The following is a 6045-nucleotide window of genomic DNA, read 5'->3' as shown; positions in this document are numbered from 1 at the left end:
TAACATTTAATCAAGTAACATTGGGAAATACTAAAGTTGACCTTTTTAATATGTTTAAATATAGTTTAAATATAATTGTACATAGAGGTTGATATAATTACCTTTCTTGTATGCTAGATATTTTTGAGGGCATTGGTTAGAATTTCCAGAAAATAATGAAAAACTACTTGGCTTTGTCTAGTAGGCTGCTCCTGCATAGCTATACATGATAGCAGGCCTAAATATTCTTTTTGTTTATTTGTTTGTTTTTATTTTGGGGGGGTTACACCAGGAAGTGCTCAGGGTTACTCCTGGCTCTATACTCAGAAATAGCTTCTGGCATCTCTGGGGACCATAGAGGATGTGGGGATTCGAACCACCATCCTTCTTCATGCAAGGCAAATGCCCTACCTCCATACTATCTCTCCAGCCACAAACCTAAACATTCTTGAGAAAACATACATAATTTGAAATTGAATTCAGTAATGTCCAACCTTTCTTGCCAAAGACAATTTTTATTTCACATTAAAACATTGTAAACTACAAATTATAGAATAGAGATAATAGTAAATTCTTATTGAAAATATACATAAAAAATGAAACATATTCTTCTGAAGAAAGTTTACATTTTTGTGTTTAAAAGCTTGAAATCAGGGGCCAGAGAGATAGTATCGTGGTAAGGTGTTTGCCTTGCATGCAAGACGGTGGTTCGAATCCTGGCAATCCATATGGTCCCTAGAACCTGCCGGGGTGCGATTTCTGAGCATAGAGTCAGGAGTAGCCCCTGAACGCTGCCAGGTGTGACCCAAAAACAAACAAACAAAAAGTTTGAAATCATTGTTTTCTGGTGTAAAAAAGTTACTTGAAAAATCATTATTCATACACGAATATATTTTATAAATTTATTATATAAGCATATGACTTTTCATGTTGATATGGTCATCTAAATATTTTAGGTAAAATAATTTCCTTAAAAACCTTTCTCTGACCTATATTTATTTTGTTATATTGAAACATAATTGCTTTGTATTCTTATATAGTTTTTAAGTGTGCATTATTAAAATCAAAATGTTTACTTTCTAAACTAGGGTTCTTTACTATTTTCTATTTACAAATGGCAGTGATACTTTTCTTTTCTTTACTTTTTTTTAGTGTAAACTATTAGGTTTTTTAAGTAAAGGCCTCTTCAGTTATGACTTGGGTCAGAATCTAGATTTTTTTTCATTTTATATTTGTAGCTCCTATGCATGGTTAAATATCTGACCTATTTTGGTGCCCCAAAATAAATTAGAGCTAATGCCTACATTTTTCTTCAGATTTTCTAGTCAAATTATGCAAATTTTAAAGGATGGATGGAAAGGTATAAAAAATATAAATTTAAATTGTAGTTTAAAAATGCTAATTTTAAATGAGAAAATAGTTAGTGGAATTTGAACCATGCTGAAAACCCATCTATTCTATTTTTGATCAAATATTATGATGCATAAATAACATATCAATTTTGGCATACAATGAGTAATATAATATCCAATATATGAGAAAAAATCACTTTGGAGATAATCAAATTTTGATGTTCTTATGCATATGTAATGATATGCTGAATAGAAATATATATGATAGCCTTATTTTAATTTGAATATGCTGTCCTCATTTTTTTGTTTAGATATTATACTTGCTATGTGATACTCTGCTATGCTGAAAATAGCAAATTTCATCCTTAATTATAGGTGAGGAGCATGCTCCTAAAATGTAAATAGTATTGCAAATATATGTAAACCTTAAATATTAAAGATTCCAGCTATTTCAAAATCTGTACATGCAGAGGAGCAATAACTTTTTTATCTATCTACTTAAGCAAAGATTCATAGAAACTTACTCTCACTAAAAACTTTTATGACTTTTAATATACTACTTGATGACATATCTAGACTCAAATATTTTACATGTTTGAGTGAGAAAAGCCAGTACTAGTCTCCTTTAATAAACATTAAACTTTTATTTTATTTGAATATTATTCTAATATTGTAATAATATGAGAAGTTACTTTATCATGAATAACATTATTATGTTTTATTTTTTTATATATTTGGTAACTAATTTTAATGTTTCCTTGTATGCTTAATTTTCATCCTCAGGAAACTTTGGCACTGCAGTGTTAATGTTGTACATTCATGATGACAGTATTGACTATGTTTACAATGTTTTCACACTTCAATGAGGTACATAGGGAAGATACTTGTGAACTCTGGGATTTGAACCTTTGTGATGTGGATTGATTGAACTTGCCGCTACACACATGCAAATAGTTTCTCTGCCACTTTTCAATATCCCAGGACTTCATGTTTCAAGTTGAAATATTAAAAAAATGTGGGGGGCAGAGTGGTGGCACAAGTCGTAGGGCCTTTGCCTTGTGCAGGCTAACCTAGGTTGGATAGTGGATTGATCCCCTGGTGTCCCATATGCTTTCTCCCAAGCCAGGAATAATTTTTGAGTGCATAGCTAGGAGTAACCCCTGAGAGTAACCGGGTATAGCCCAAAAACCAAAATAAAGTAAAGAAATAAAAAGAGTTTTCAATGACAATTTAACAATCTCATTAAAATTCTTATGGTCAATAATGTATTGGCATGTATTAACTGAATTTGAAGCTGACGTGAGAAAAAAGTTCATTCATCTTTTTAATTTAATGCTTAATTTAATATATATTTACTTATATTTATATATAATATATATTTACTTATATTTATATATATTATATATATTTGAGTTGAGGAGTTGACCAGATATAAATTATATATATTTACTTATATTTATATATATTATATATATTTGAATTGGGGAGTTGACCAGATATAAAATATATATATATATATTTACTTATATATATATTTACATATATATATACATATTTGAGTTGGGGAGTTGACCAGATATAAAAATGATTCCGTGTGATGCGCAGGGTAGAATACTGTGATATCATGAATTTAAATCATACAAATGCAACTGCCTGAACATCTCTATAAATTAATGTTCACATATTCTTTTAGAAAAAAATTAACTTTTGCAGAATTTATAAAACTGAATTTCAAATTTGATTAAACATGAAAATAAAATTCCCTTTTAAAGATGTTTTAAAATATTGATATAAAATATAAATAGACCTAGAAAAACAAGTTCTGCTTAAAATTTACTGATTGCTTCAAGTTAACAATAATTATAAATCATATTCCAAATATAAAAAATTGTTTGTTTATAATTATTTATGAATGCCGGAATCTTAGACAATATTATAATGAAATGCATTTAAATTTAAAAGATAAGGTTAATAGGATGTTGCTTAGAATATTTTACCTCTAAATATCAGTGGATAGGTTTCAAAAGAACTTTTGAAGTAACTTTTGTTTTAATTAATTAATTATACATAAACTTATTTTCACTATAAAATGCTTATATCTTGATTCTTTTGTATTATTTTGTAAGATAGTTGCTTTTTTGGTAAAAAAAAATTTCTTCCAATATACTCTAATTTTTTTCATGACAATATAATTATATCCTTTGTTGAAATAGACACCTTTTATAAGAAACCAGAATTAAGCAATTTATATGCAATTAGAATTTTGCTCTTTTATCAACCCAGCTTTTGAAGTATGAAGTGTGGCAAACTAGAATCAGTCATCAAGTATGTACTTTGTATTTAATATCATATTTGAACAACACACTTTTGTGGCATAGATGGTTACATTTTTTTCAGTTACATTTGTGTGGGTTTTTTGTTTTTTTTTGCATTTGGCAGAACATGTTAAATTATTAAAAAGATGATTCTCTGCCTTCTATGTCGTCAATCATGTGTAAACTTGTCACAGAGGAACGAACAAATTACTTAATTAAATTTGTTTTATGTAAGCCACTCTTATGAATGACTTTTAATTCCTGAAAATAATAAAAGTTGTACGTATTTGCAAAAATATTGCATACTAAATTAACTTATAATGGCTCTGTCAGATTCTAGAACATTGAAAATACTTTATAAGGGTTTAATGGGCTTGAGCTCTTGACAGGGCACTAATGGAGTATACTTATGTATATCTTAGGAAGCCTTTAAAATATATATTTTATATATATCAGTCTAAAAATAGACACTTCCCCAATGATTAATATCAAATAGTGAATGCAGCTAAATTAAATTGACAAAACCAGGTTATACCTACTCCACTCATTATTTGCTCTGCATAATTAAAGGATCAATGTTTCTTAGAATTCTATATCTATATTTTGTGAGAAAAAATAAACAGCTTGATAGAAACCCACATTTTACTGATAGAATAATGAAAAAGCAGTTATATAGAGGACAGTTTTTCATTTATTTCATTTATTTATTTCACCAATAAAATGAACTAATTTTTAAAATTCAATGCCTTATTTCTTTTGTAGTATTAAATATAAAGAATATATTATAGCATACAAATTATAAATTGTTATTAATTGGAGTATTAGTGCTTCATTTTAGAAGATTTAAGTCTTGTATTTATGTACAATATAGAATGATATGCATATCTGACATAGGATAAATCTAATTCATGCTATGATTTTTATTTTGTAAATATAATGTTATGTTATTCTTTTATTTTGAATTGGGATAGCTTACATTGTTTTCTCAAAGTGATGCCTTTTATTATTTTCTCGATATATTTTTTTAGAATTTAATTTATCAGTGTGTTTAATGGAAATGATTTTCTTACATAATTATTAAAAAACTATTTTTATTTGCCCCAGATGAGAGCATCAGGAATGTTGACAGAGAAACTTTTGCCTTTGGTAGTGAGAAATGAACACTGGTAAGGGTTGTTGTACATTGTATGACTGTAACTCAAATATGAACAACTTTATTTGTGGAAAAAATGTAATATGTACATCATTGTAGCCACGGTGTTTAAATTATAAAAAAATCCTTGTATAAAAGAAATGTAGAAAAAACTATTTTTCTATTTTACTAAATTATATTTACTAAATTTCACAACTCATTTGAATAGAAAATGTTACATTAACCAATATAATATTATTTCATAATATTATAAATATTATTTCATAAGTCTACAGGGTATTTTATTTTATTTTAATTTTTGGGTCACACTAGTGACACTCAGTGATTACTCCCAGATATTGTTCCTGGTTTGTTTGACCATATGGGATGCCAGGGGATTAAACCAAGGTCTGTCCTAGGTTAGCACATGCAAGACAGATGCCCTATTACTTGGGCCATTGCTCCATACCCTACAGCCTTTTTTTTTTAACAGAAGATAGCATAAGCTAGAAAGTTAAGACTTTAATTGTTTAGTTAATTAATCTACTTATCCCTACTATAGCTTTTGTTGCTCCTAAGTTAAAAATGTTAAAATTTGACCTATAATAATTTGTCTTAATCACTATACATATATATATATAAATTCATTTGGGAAAATATTAAAATAAGATTTGAGTATACAATAAAATTCAATTTATTCATGAGTAATCAAGATACATTTTACATATTTATATTGTAAAGTATTTAATTACTCTATGTATTAATTCTTAGTATGTTCATAAACATTAATGTCAATAGTGATTTAAGAGGCAAATAAGTCATTATTAATTTTCTCTTTAAAAAACTTTTGTTTTCATACTTACCTGGCAGGGTGGATACCATGATCATGAAGGTGGTTTCCCCAGGGCGAGGCTCACCCATGGTACTCCGGGTATGCTGACCCCTGTAATTTCCCCAAATGTGGAAAATGCGACTGTATATATTGTGGTAGTGAAGGTCTGTGTATAAAAACAATTAAAAAAAACTTCATATCACATATCTGTTTGTTGTCTTTCTTCTGTTGATTCATGTAACTTAAAATGACACCTATAGGGGTCAGAGCGGTAGCACAGGGAAAGGACATTTGCCTTGCCATGGCTGACCCAGGAAGGATGCAGGTTCTATCCCCAGCATCCCATAAAGTCCCTTGAGCCAGTAGCGATTTCTGAGCACAGAGCCAGCAGTAAATCGGAGTGCCACGGAGAGTTTCTCACCCCCCAAAAATTAC

General features: G+C 28.8%; 1 non-coding gene and 1 pseudogene across 1 annotated transcript; both read left to right on the top strand.

Moving 5' to 3' along the window:
* The first annotated feature begins 2586 nt into the window (after positions 1–2586).
* Positions 2587–2647, top strand: LOC126033256 (small nucleolar RNA SNORD45). Its single transcript, XR_007504369.1, has one exon. It is a non-coding gene; the product is annotated as a small nucleolar RNA SNORD45 (small nucleolar RNA).
* Positions 2648–5633: 2986 nt separating this feature from the next.
* LOC126032803 (uncharacterized) lies at positions 5634–5808 on the top strand (annotated as a pseudogene).
* Positions 5809–6045: the final 237 nt, after the last annotated feature.

The sequence above is a fragment of the Suncus etruscus genome, chromosome 16, assembly GCF_024139225.1.
Source record: "Suncus etruscus isolate mSunEtr1 chromosome 16, mSunEtr1.pri.cur, whole genome shotgun sequence".
NCBI lineage: Eukaryota > Metazoa > Chordata > Mammalia > Eulipotyphla > Soricidae > Suncus > Suncus etruscus.
The sequence above is the reverse complement of the archived record's forward strand: the minus strand, read 5'-3'. Positions and strand labels throughout refer to the sequence as shown.